Below are 13,232 nucleotides of genomic sequence, written 5' to 3'. Positions count from 1 at the left end.
TTTGGTTATAATCATAATTGGATGATAATAGGAATAATGGGTAGGTTGGACGTTGTTTAGTGGCCACACACTGGCATATGCATTTCTGCTATGGTTTGTGTTGTGCATTATAAGTGACATATCTGTTTAATATGTTTTGAATAGTCACCGTAGTAAGCTATTTAATATGCTGGTAATTTGTGTCATAAATAGTGTGATTGTGTCTTTATGCAGCTGCAGCATCTGAGCTAACACTGGGCATGGAGTAAAGGCTGCAGCCTAGCTCTGAATGCAATGTGTTGCCATGACAGCGGCTATAGCAATCCATGATTCAGTGGCTTGTCACGTCACCGGAAGTGACGTTTGTGCTGTGAACCGCACGGTACGGAAGTTGAGAGCGTCTTGGAACGCAGATGACTTCCGACTGGCTGGGCGCTTCTGTGAGTTTATTGGTGAGATCGTTGGCACATGTGCACTTGGCTGAGACGCACGCCGGTGTGTGACTGATGGCGGTTCAACGCGGCTGTTTCAAATTTGTAAGTAATGATTCATTATTTAAGATGGTGCTGTGTACTTCATTCCCAGATGGCTCTTGACAAAGGAGGGTGACTGATGTGATGCAGGGGGGCCTTGAACGGTAATTTACTGACCGAGGTCGACGGACCAGTCAGTGACCATTTCATCTTTCTCTTCTCTACAAACATGATTAGTACTTTTTTGAGCATATTAAATTGCTATTATGGATTTATTTAAAGCTACTTGATATTAATGCTGAGCCACCATACTTTGGGATTTTTTTCACAAGGTGCCCAGCATGGGTGAAAATAAATTTCTATGTGTTTTTCTATAGCTATGAGTGCCCTTTTTTATAGAAACTTATATACACACTACCTTGTTGGCTGCGGCTTAGCCCACGTGGACATCTTACTGCAATAAGACTATTTTCATTGTGCCCATCTTCAAGTTTAAGTTCACTACCCCTTCTCACCCCCCATGCTAATGGGGGCTGAACTTGTACTGAAACAGCATCGGATGTGTCACTATTCATCTCTGTGACCCTGAAAACTATGTATTTTTACATGTTACCCCCAGGGCCGGTTCTAGCTCTTTTTGCGCCCCGGGCGGGGAATAGGGGCGTGGCTTCATACAGGGGGCGTGATCAGTTACGCCCCCTGTACAGTAGAGTAGCGCCGCTGAAATGCTGTGCGGTGCGCGATGACGTCATCGCGCACCGCACAGCAAAGGTCCTCTCCACGAAGGGACACAGCGGGCAGCGGGAGCGGGACACAGCGGGCAGCAATGGGCACAGCAGTAGCGGATCTTGCCATGGTGCGGTGCCCTCCGGATGGCAGCGACCCGGGCAAAAGTCCTGCTTGCCCGTGGCAAGATCCGCTACTGGTTACCCCATTCCCACCACTAATGGTGCTAGGGGTGTGTTACCCCCACAGTATTTTTTTTCCAGATTGCAAGTCATATGTGTACCAAGTTTGGTGTAAATTGCTCCAGGCATTCCAGAGTTATGCTGGAACATACATACACACATACATCCATTTGATATATATGGATAGATAGATAGATAGATAGATAGATAGATAGATAGATAGATAGATAGATAGATAGATAGATAGAGATATGGCCACAGCAAATATACAAATAAAACTGTACAGATTGTTTGGTTATAGTGCTATTATTTATAAGATGTAGTACTGCACAAGATTAATACCTCCGTCATGTGCCACTCAGGGAACTGAATAAATCAAACATGGAGACACAATGAAAGTGTTATTTATTCCTGCTTTCTGACACCATGTGCAGGTTTTTGTCCCACTATACAGTATTTGTTCTAACACATTTACTATCAGAGATTTGAGTAAATCAAAGTTTTTTGTAAAAACTGTCTGGGTACAAACCACGGGATTTGCTAAAGGCAAAAGTTCCATTTTCAAACCTGGCACCCTGCAAATCCCTGACATGTCAGGAATCAGGAATACATATTGCTGTGTATACAATGCTGCATTTTGGCAAATCACAGGAAAGCCTTCTGGGAAAGCCGCCAAAGTGATGGCTCTGGTGGACTAGATATCTCAAATCATACATTCCTTCTCTGTTGCTCACTGTCCTAAAGGAATGTCTACCCGTTGCCTCCTCTTTTACCACCAGGCATCCAAACTAATACAAACAAATAGGACAGACGGGACAGACAACACAGTAAGCGATAGGCAATTTGCAGCAATCCACTAATATAACCTGTCCTCTCCTTGCTTCTCTACAACCACTAACATTAACCACTTAGTAAGAAAATGCACCAATAGCACACAGTGGATAGCCATGTATAATTGGGTGTGATATAATACGCCGATGGTCGGACTGCCGGCGGTCACATGACTGACCACGGCATCCCGACTTTTAGAATGCTGGCAGAGGATGGGGTGATTAATTTAGCCCTCCCCTTCCCTGTACCCTAACCCACCTGGGGTGGAGGCTAGGGCTAAGATAGTGGGGTGTGCCGGCTACGGCTAATCACAGGGCATGACGGCTAGGGCTAAGACTCGCTAGCACCCCCACCCCTCGTAGTGCCTAACCTTACCCTCCCCCAGGCCCTAACCTTAGCCCTCGCCCCTATACTTAACATTAGGATGCCGTCGGTCGGGGTTCCGCCGGCATCCAGTGCAACGGGTTGCGGACCGCACCCTTATAATTCAAGTGAGGTAGAAATCACATGTGTTTTGAGGAAAACTGTTTCATAATAATCCCAGCGGTTGGGAGGGCAAAATCACTAGCAAAGGACAACTAGCCCCAGAAAAGGTTGCTTAATAACTGTAAATGCATCCCTGCATTAGAATCCCATTGTGGAATAGTCTTCAGGTTGTGGAAATGCTTTGTGATTGAAATGGTTGGCCATGTGTGGATCTGGACAAAGGGGGTAATTCAGATCTGATCGCTGCTGTGCGTTTTCGCACAACGGGCGATCAGATCCAAACTGTGCATGCGTATGCACCACAATGGGGATCGCCGGTCAGCGACGGGATTGTGCGAAAGGATCCATTCGCATGGGCATTCACAAGGAAATGGACAGGAAGAGAACATTTGTGGGTGGCAACTGACCGTTTTCAGGGAGTGTCCAGAAAACGCAGACGGGATTTCAGGGAGGGTGTCTGACATCAAATCCGGTAATGAACAGCCTGATGTGATCGCATCGGCTGAGTAAGTCCTGGGCTGCGCAGAGTTTGTACAGCTCTGCTACACCTGCGATCGCACACTTGCACAGCGAAAATACACTCCCCTGTAGGCGGCGACTATCTGATCGCAGGACAGCAAAAATCGCTGCCCAGCGATCAGATCTGAATTAGGCCCCAAGTGCGGTGTATACACAATAATGTTTTTAGAAATGTGCATGGATTCAGAAATGAGTATTAATTGCATGGGACATGATAATATATTTCAGGCTCGTTAATCTTAACCCATAACTTGCATTACCGAATTGGGTCAACCAACTGGCTCATTCTCTCCACCTCGGGGTTAAAGTCAGCAAACAAGAATTCCTCCCAATGCAAGGATGTGACAGTAGAATAGGTGGATTGCAGATGCAACAGGTTCAAAAAGACTAATCTGCAATCATTTCTATCGCATGCCGGAGCAGTAACTGTGGATGACCCCTGCCTTCACAGTCTGGATGCGAAGACAGGCGCACCACCTCCATCTTTTCCATCGGAGAGGCTGTGTGTGATGTCACACAGCAGCTCCAAAAATGGCACCAACCCGACTGCCGTTTGTAGCGTCCTGCTCCTGCAATGCTGCGTTGTCGCCCCGCGAATGCCTCTGCCTGTCAACCAGTGCCTGCGTACGCGCATTGGTGCCGGCAAAGGTAAATTGTGGCCGCATCGCGATTGCAATGCGACCTGAATAACCCCGTAAGTTTGATGAAAACTAAGGAGGCTATTCAATTGTTGGTGATATTGTCTACTCTATCGGAGCTATTCAATTATTGTTCCGCTCAGACACCCATTACCTGCGACAGTGACATCTCAGCTTGCACCCCCGGAGGTAGCAAGCTGAAATGTGCGAGAAGACGGCTGTTTGGGTGCCCAAACGGCACTTTTTCCTGTTGCGCCCAATAGTTCAGGCATTTTTAGCCTCTTTACGCTCCTAACCACTGACTAACTGGGCGCGATAAACACAGTAATTAAGGTGTACCCAAAACAATGAAATAGTAACAATGGGTGCCCGTTAATTATCACGCTGTCACAAATAATTGAATTGCCCCCAAAGAGTGCTATGTCATTTTTGATTGGATAAAGAAATAATAGATTTACGTATAGAGTCACTTATTTCTGGTCTTTCACTTCACAAATTACTTTGTGGTATCAAGTAATTTTGCAATTTAAAATACGTCATAATGTGGGAATTCCTTGGAAGCAGTAGCAATGCACTAATATGGTAATGCAGCAGGAGGAGTCTGATATAAGTAAACGCCTCCGGCTTGCATTAGTGATCTGTGCTGCATCCGAGGATGCAGCATCGGATCACCTGCGACCATTGAGGTGGAGTAAGGTCAAAAGGTGGGGAGGCACTGGTTAGTATCAGAGACAAATTTACACACACAAACACACACACACACACATTATGCAAAGGTGTGGTAGTATAATCTGTGTTACCCTATGGATTCAGTGCACAATGGCCCTCATTCAGAGTTGATCGCTCGCTAGCTGCTTTTAGCAGCAGTGCACACGCTAGGCCGCCGCCCTCTGTAAGTGTGTCTTAGGGTGTGTACACACGGTGAGATCCCTGCTATGTTCGATTTTGACTATAAGATTTCCCTTGAACTCCCCCAGAGCCCAGATAGCACAGATAGGACAGATTTTGACTATCTGTGCTTGAGATTTTGTCTATGTACGATTTTGACTAAAGGTGTGTACACACGGTAAGATATTTTCTTCCGATTCTGACTATATAGTCAGAATCGGAAGAAAAGATAGTGCAGATCGCAAGGTGACAGTCACCTTGTGATCCCGATCCGATGCCGATGCGCGGATCCCGCACGGTCGGCATCGGCAGAAAAAAATAGGCTGTGCAGGCAAGTCAATCCTGGCTATCTCTATAGAAGAGATAGTCAGGATTGACATCGCACATAGCCAGCATCGCAAGCACACTCATTATGTGCTTGCGATACTGGCTAAGTGCCGACCCGGCCCCCTGTCGCACGGTGAGAATCGGATAAGTCCGAATCTCACCGTGTGTATGCACCTTAGGTGCCAATTTTGACTATACTTTATACTAGAGATAGTACACTAGATAGTCAAGATTGACTTGCCTGCACAGTCTATCTAGCCTTATGATACCGACCCCACGGGAGCGCGCATCGGGATCGAATCTGTATCGCAAGCTGCCTAGCACCATGAGATATGCACTAACTTTTCATAAGATTTTGACTATATAGTCAAAATCTTACAGATTTATCTCACCGTGTGTACACACCCTTAGCTTAGCAGAAGTGCAAACGAAAGGTTAGCAGAACTGCTCGTAAAAATTTTCATGCAGTTTCTGAGCAGCTCAAAACCTACTCATACCTTGCGATCACTTCAGTCAGCTTAGTTCCTGCTTTGACGTCACAAACACGCCCTGCGTTCGGCCAGCCACTCCCCCGCCTGCGTTTTCACCTGTCACGCCTGCGTTTTTTAGCACACTCCCTGAAAACGGCCAGTTACCACCCAGAAACATCCACTTCCTGTCAATCACTCACCGATCAACAGAGCGACAGAAAAGCGTTGCTCGACCTTGTGTAAAACTGCATAGTTTTGTGTGAAAGTACTTCACGCGTGCGTACTGCATCCCGTACGCATGCGCAGAAATGGCGCTTTTTCACCTAATCGCTGTGCTGCGACCAAAAGCAGCTAGCGATCAACTCGGAATGAGGGCCCATGTGCATTATAACCTGTGTATGACCCAATGGTTTCAGTTATAAATATCTTCTTTGCATGGGCATTCTAACAGAGGAGGGGGTCCATAGGCGTGCGCAGCTAATTTTATTTGGGGGTGCACTGCTGGAGGGGCGTGTCTAGCACCGCCTTTTGGGCGTGTCTAGCACCACCCAGAGACATGTCTAACACTATTTTACATTCTCTCAGTAAAATCACATGGCGTAATCTAATTTATCTCTAGTTCCTAATAATACAAGTAGATACAATACACCCCAGAGAAATAAAATGAAACATAATGGTGCGACCAGTAGCCACTACTGACTGTCTGATACGGCATAAAGTCCTAGCTGCCGCTGCACCCTATCGCTACTTACACTTCCCCAACCTATCTCTGACCTAGTGGTGGAACTAGAGAATGGTGGGCCTTGGTGCAAAATTCACATTATGCCACACGGTATGAGCCGAAATTCACATTACGCCACACAGTATTAGCCAAAATTCACATTATGCCACACAGTATGAGCCGAAATTCACATTACGCCACACAGTATTAGCCAAAATTCACATTAAGCCACACGGAATGAGCCACAATTTACATTACGCCACACAGTATGAGCCAAAATTCATTTTACGCCACACAGTATGAGCTGTAAATTCACATTATGCCACACAGTATGAGATAAAATTCACATTATGCCACAGAGTAAGATATAAAATTCACATTACGCCACACAGTAAGAGATACAATTCACATTATGCCACACAGTATGAGACTAAATTTACATTACGCCACACAGTATGAGCCAAAATTTACATTACGCCACACAGTAAGAGATAAAATTCACATTACGCCACACAGTATGAGCCAAAATTTACATTATGCTGCACGATATGAGGCAAAATTCACATTACGCCACATTATGCCCCGGCCTTAATAGACCCCATAGTACCCCCCCAAACACATTATATAATACACAGTGCACCCTAAACACATATGCCACACAGTGCCCCCCCACACACATTATGTGACACATAGTGCCTCTCCAAATACATTGTATAATATACATTATACATTACTTGTGGGTGCACTCGCAGTTGAGCGCTCTTCACCGCCTGCCACTCCATACATAGACAACTACTGCCATCCTTTCTCTCTCCTTCACCCTCTCCTTCCCTGCAGTCCTGTTCACATGTGGATTCCAGTAGCGGGTGCAGCTGACAAATGCATCCTCTACTGCCCCTGCAGTGGCGTGTCTCTTCCCCTATCGCCAAGCCTGCTGACCGGGTGTAGCGGGCAGGTGAAGAGAGGGAAGTGGCAGGTGGAGGGCGGGCACGGGTGTAGAGAGCAGGGATGGGCAGGTGTAGAGACTGGGGGTGGGCGGGCATAGCGAGCAGGCGGACGGCCGTAGAGAGTGGGTGGTCTATGCTGGCGGGCGTAGAGTGCGGGTGGGCATACACAGTCAGGAATAGAACTGCAAGCTTGGCAATGACTCAGTTACAGGCGTGTGTAAGGGGGTCCCGGACATTAGGGGGTGCCTGTGCGCACCAAGCACCCCCCCTGTGCATGCCTATGAGGGGGTCCGTGTGCAGACTCTGGCTGCGGCCTCTCCTCTTCATGTCGCAGTAGATTCTGGCTTTATGCGAGAGTCTACTTACATGTGCATGTCTGCGAAAACATGGCACTTGCCATGTTCCTGGGACTAAATTCCTATTGCACATGCACAGCAGGCATTTTGCTGTTTTTTTTTTCTTACCGTGGCTGCAGCCCCAATGCGGGACTCCAGAAAGGTAAGTAATTAACATGGGTCTAATGTGTGCAGTGTGTAGCCCCCATGGAACCAGGGGCCCTCGTGCACCGCACACATTGCACCCATTATAGAAATACAAAATGCTTATCTGCATTACGCTAATCATTTATGACAGGTGAGGCTCTGCCTACCCTGACCGCTTATCCCTGACTGAGACACCATCCAGTTCCTACAAAGAGGCCAGGAAATTTCTGTCTTTTGACAGAGATCCTGGTTTCAGCACTCCCGCAATATGGCAACGACACGCCTTCGTTTTGGGAAATGGAGGCCATCGCCACCTCTTTTTTGGTAAACGAGGCCTCGCCACTTCTGTTTTGGAAAATGAAGGCCATCCGCACCTCTGTTTTGATAAACGGAGGCCATCACCACTTCTGTTTTGGGAAACAAAGGCCATCACCACCTCTGTTTTGGGAAATGGAGGCCATCGCCACCTCTGTTTTGGAAAACGGAGGCCATCGCCACCTCTGTTTTTGAAAATGGAGGCCATCGCCACCTCTGTTTTTGAAAATGGAGGCCATTGCATCCTCTGTTTTGGGAAATGGAGGCCGTCGCCACCTCTGTTTTTGGAAATGGAGGCCATCGCCACCTCTGTTTTGGGAAACGGAGGCCATCGCCACCTCTGTTTTAGGAAACGGAGGCCACCGCCACCTCTTTATTGGGAAATGAAGGCCATCACCACCACCTTCCTGCCCTAAACGGCAGCAGACTGTCAATCACTGACAGTCTGCAGCCGTAATGCGTCCAACGATGCAGCACCCATTGGTACTTTGTGCTATGTGCCATAGGTCCAATGGAATCTTAATTAGACTCAGACGTGTCCTAGAAGCTCACATATTTGCCATACTGTACATCATACAGTACACTGCTGGGGATACTAATTGTGGGGCATTGCAGAGTTCTTCAAAACTAAACAGAGTCACAATGTACTCAAACCTGGCTTGATCTAATGTGACCTTAAATATTACAAACAATTATACACAATTGTGATATCCCAAACAATGACCGGCTAATAAGTGTTTCCATACGTTATTTAACAAGTTATAGGAGGGAGCTATAGACTATAAATACAATTTAATATTTAAACTTCAGTAGATTTATAAAGAAGTTTAGTTTTAGTGAAACCTATATACAGTAGAGATGAGCGGATTCGGTTTTACTCGGTTTTACTCGGTTCTCAAAACCGAATCTTATTGGCTCACGGATGTCACGTGTTTTGGATAGCCAATAAGATTCGGTTTTGAGAACCGAGTAAAACCGAGTAAAACCGAATCCGCTCATCTCTAATATACAGTATTATTCACAGTATAGGAGATCATGGACAGACTGGGCTGAAATGCACTCACAGCTCATACAGCATAACACACAGACAGACTTTCATTCCTAATGAGTGCTGAGACATTTTGAAGAATGGTTAAAAATCAAAAACATGACGCTTGCATCAATACATCAATACATCACGGTCTTTTTAAATGCTGAGGTTACAAGACCATGACAGATTATTGCTCAGCCTCTATTCCTTAAACAGGAATGGGATATGTGGGTTAGTTTGAAGAGAAGATGCATAATTAAAGTAAAATGTTAATTCCCCAAATAGGTCAGCTATTGCAGAATCATCTCAGGTGACCTTTTCCACGTTGTCTGACTCCATAAAGACAGAAAGCAACCTGAATAAATAGTTGAATGCAGAAATGTATACTGTATAATATTGTTATCAGGATACAGTTACATTGGTATGCTGGGATCTCATACCCAATGCTTGTTCTCAAGGCATACGTAGATGATGCCTAATATAAATGATTATTTTTGTACACCTATCCTTTTTATGCCATAGACCAGTGGTTCTCAAACTGTGTGCCGTGGCACCCTATTCCTATTGTGTCTCGGGACACTTGCAGGGGTGCCTTAGATTGGTGATTCAGGACCAAGTCAATTATTTATAGTTATTGTAATAGGCAAAACCAGTGCTGGTGGCTCCCAGTCATAAAATATGTGGACAATCAGAAGCAAATCCTGTCCCTCACCACACAATTGAACCTAGGGATGACATATAAACACAATTTACTTCATTTATTATCTCATTCTAAATTTCTCAATAAGAAACTTTTGTCCTAGGGGTGCAGTGAAAAGCAATCTGATACTCTAGGGCGCCGTGATTCAAAAAAGTTTGTGAACCACTGTCATAGACACATCTCATGTCTTAGACGCCCTACCACGGGTAGTCATCAGTGTCGCAGAGAGGGAGGGGTACCAATTACCCGGTTCTGGGCTTGTTGAAGGTAGCAGGGTCCGCACTCTCCCCCCATTCTTACTGTACCTGTCAGCTAGCTGAAGCCTTCCTCCCCAGTCCTGCAGTCTGCGGAATACCGGCTGCGAGGCAGTGAGTCCCCTCGCAGGCTCCCTGCGCTTGCCATGCTTCGCTTGCCACAGGTTCTATTCCCACTCAATTGGTGGCGTTGATCCTGCAAAGGAATCCTCACTGCGAGCAACTACAGTGATGGACTTTAACACGTGCAAAGTGAGACTAAGGGGGACATTTACTAAGCAGTGATAAGAGCGGAAAAGTGAGCCAGTGGAAAAGTTGCCCATGGCAACCAATCAGCACTGAAGTAACATCTATAATTTGCATACTATAAAATGATACAGAGCTGCTGATTGGTTGATGGAGCCACTTCTCCACTGGCTCACTTCTCCGCTCTTTTCACTGCTTAGTAAATGTCCCCCTCAGACACATGTGCAATCAGCTGATAATCGATCACCTGCGAAAATATCAGCATAGCGTAAAACTATGAATCAGGCCCAAAGACTAAGCTCCACTGGGGCAGGGACTGATGTAAATGACCTCCGGTCATCCTAACACTGCATTTTGTCAATATCTCCTTGATAAAGAACAGATGTATTCATAACTGACAAATGCATCTTAAAAGATTCACATTTCCTTACAAATGTAATTATAATGTGTCGTATTGATTAGTGCAAGTTGTTCCTCATTGGTCAGCGGTGTATCATGTGAGTTTCATTTGTATTTATGCACAATAAATCTTTAAGTACTTGAAGTCCTCTTGTCTTGTTGAGTACCTGCAGATTCCATATCGTGGGCCTCATTCTGAGTGGGATGCAATGTCAGTTTTGCTACTGCGCATGCATCTAAGTTGCACTGTGCAGTCGTCCAGAGTCCATGCATGCAGATTTGCAGTTGCGATTGAGACACATGGAGCCTGATTCAGAGGATGCAGTTGCAACTCTTTTTACTCAGCCACGCAGATGACGGTCTTCCTACTGAAGCGCCCACCGGCTGCAGCGCTAATCTGTCACTGTGCATATTAAGGAGCACCATCAGACACACCATTGGTAGCACCTTCAGAGGTTTCACCTATGGAAGCGCTGAATCTGAACATGGTCACCTGTGTCAGTGTGTTTAGACTTTAGACACAGCTGCTGACCGCAACACAGCCACATCTGCCTACCTCCGACTAAAATCCGAGGCTTTTACGTCCAAATTAATTCTACGTCTCCCGCCGGGTGGTCTTCAGGTTGCTGACTGTTGGGATCCCGGCACACAGTATACCGGTGCCGGAATCCCGACAGCCGGCATACCGACAGTTTTTCCCCCTCGTGGGGGTCCACGACCCCCCTGGAGGGAGAATAAATAGCTTGGCGCGCCTTGCACGCCACCGTGCCCGCAGCGTGGCGAGTGCAGCGAGCCCGCAAGGGGCTCATTTGCGCTCGCTACACTGTCAGTATGCCAGCGGTCAGGCTTCTGGCGCTGGTATGCTGGTTGCTGGGAGCCCGGCCGCCGGCATACCATACCACAACCCTCCCACCAGTAGCCATCTGTATTCATGTACTGTGTGACTTGGACACATGCGCAGTACATCCAGTTTCATCCAACTGCGTGATTATCGTCGTTGCGTGCATTTTACATTCACCTCTGAATCAGGCCCATGGTCTCAGAAATGTATTGAATAAGTATAGGACGTTACTGGGTGGTGTCTGGGAGGTGGCTAAACGGGCGCATTGAGACGATCCTTCTTTTGGGCGTGTTATGAGATGTCACTGGCATGTCACCAAAGTGGCTGGGAGCTCAGATGCTTTATCGGTCACATTGGAGGCCATGCTCTGATGGAGAATCTGCACCTAGGATGCTTAAAGAGGGTCCCTGTGCCTTCAGCTGCACAGAAGTACACCGGAGAAGGGCAGGTAGCGATACATGACCGGCAAATGATACAGACACAGATGCTCACAATCAGGCCCCATGTGTTTAGCTTGGTGGTGCTGCGCAGATGTCTCACTGCTCCATAATGGAAGAACGTTTTCCAAATATATTTGTGCTTGTATTAATTGTATTCTTTTTGTCATATCTATACTTTTACATTATACAGCTCTGCACAGCGCAAAGATCTATAAAGTATACCTTTAATGTATAATCACCTGCATGAACTGAGCTCTATCAATCATGCATTGACAGTGCTGGAAGTACATAAATCAGAAGAGAAAGGGATATACTGTATAGAAGGTTCCCTTAGGGGGTCACATGATGATATACTGTATAATACAGTTCAGCGCTATAGGTTTTAATATTCAGGAGCTCTGCAGTAGCAACATTTCATCAGACACGAACTTCTAGAATGGGTCTGATTTACATCAAAGGCTGACAGATATAGACAGATACATGTGCCTCAGTGAACTCAGAGTCACAGGGTTATATCCCAGCTTAGACTAAGGCATACTGAAAGTCATTATCGTCCAACAGCTGCTACAGACCTAAGCCCAGCAACTTGATGGTCTACTTCCCACTTGGCAGGTGTCCACAGTACAATCTCGTTTCCATCATAAAGGAACTTTACTGGTAACCTAAAAAAAAAAAAGAAGAATGCAAGGTCTGTGGAATTGGAAACATAACAGTTGAATATGAATATAATTACGTTATTAGTTCCATGTTGTCAACTCAGTCAAATAAAAAAACCTGGGCCTGATTCTGTTTTGCACGCAGTTGGCCGATGTGCATCTGGGTCGCACTGCGCATGCGCCCAGATTGTAAGCCCTCAGACACGCGGAAGAGAGTCAGGCGCAGGGTTCTGTGTGGGATTCAGTGGGTGTTCCTGGGAGGTAACGGGGTGGCTAAGCAGATGCAGGCATGTCATGGGCATGTCGCTGGGAATCGGCTGCCTCCAAAGACACACCAGCACTCACACAGGGGGTCATTCCGAGTTGATCGCTCGCTAGCAACTTTTTGGAGCGCTGCGATCAGATAGTCGCCACCTATGGGGGAGTGTATTTTAGCTTTGCAAGTGTGCGAACGCTTTTGCAGCCGACGGCACAAAAAAGTTTTTTGCAGTTTCTGAGTAGCTCTGGACTTACTCAGCTGCTGCGATCACTTTAGTCTTTTTGGTCCCGGAATTGACGTCAGACAACCGCCCTGCAAACGCTTGGACATGCCTGCGTTTTTCCAAACACTCCCAGAAAACGGTCAGTTGACACCCACAAACGCCCTCTTTCTGTTAATCACCTTTCGATCGGCTGTGCGAAT

General features: G+C 46.4%; 2 long non-coding RNA genes across 3 annotated transcripts in view; one reads left to right on the top strand and one right to left on the bottom strand.

The window, feature by feature from the left end:
- Positions 1-325: 325 nt before the first annotated feature.
- The window catches only part of LOC134911800 (uncharacterized), a 48,164-nt gene continuing 35,257 nt past the window's right edge, over positions 326-13,232 (top strand). Inside the window, exon 1 of the long non-coding RNA XR_010176850.1 lies at positions 326-515. This is a non-coding gene — a long non-coding RNA (uncharacterized LOC134911800). The remainder of the gene's footprint in view (positions 516-13,232) is intronic.
- Positions 12,028-13,232, bottom strand: part of LOC134911799 (uncharacterized) — a 67,946-nt gene continuing 66,741 nt past the window's right edge. For both annotated transcript variants that reach the window (XR_010176848.1, XR_010176849.1), the window contains one exon: positions 12,028-12,556. This is a non-coding gene — a long non-coding RNA (uncharacterized LOC134911799). The remainder of the gene's footprint in view (positions 12,557-13,232) is intronic.

Source organism: Pseudophryne corroboree, chromosome 4 (genome assembly GCF_028390025.1).
Source record: "Pseudophryne corroboree isolate aPseCor3 chromosome 4, aPseCor3.hap2, whole genome shotgun sequence".
In the NCBI taxonomy this organism is placed as follows: Eukaryota; Metazoa; Chordata; class Amphibia; order Anura; family Myobatrachidae; genus Pseudophryne; species Pseudophryne corroboree.
This window is presented reverse-complemented; position numbering and strand designations above follow the sequence as displayed.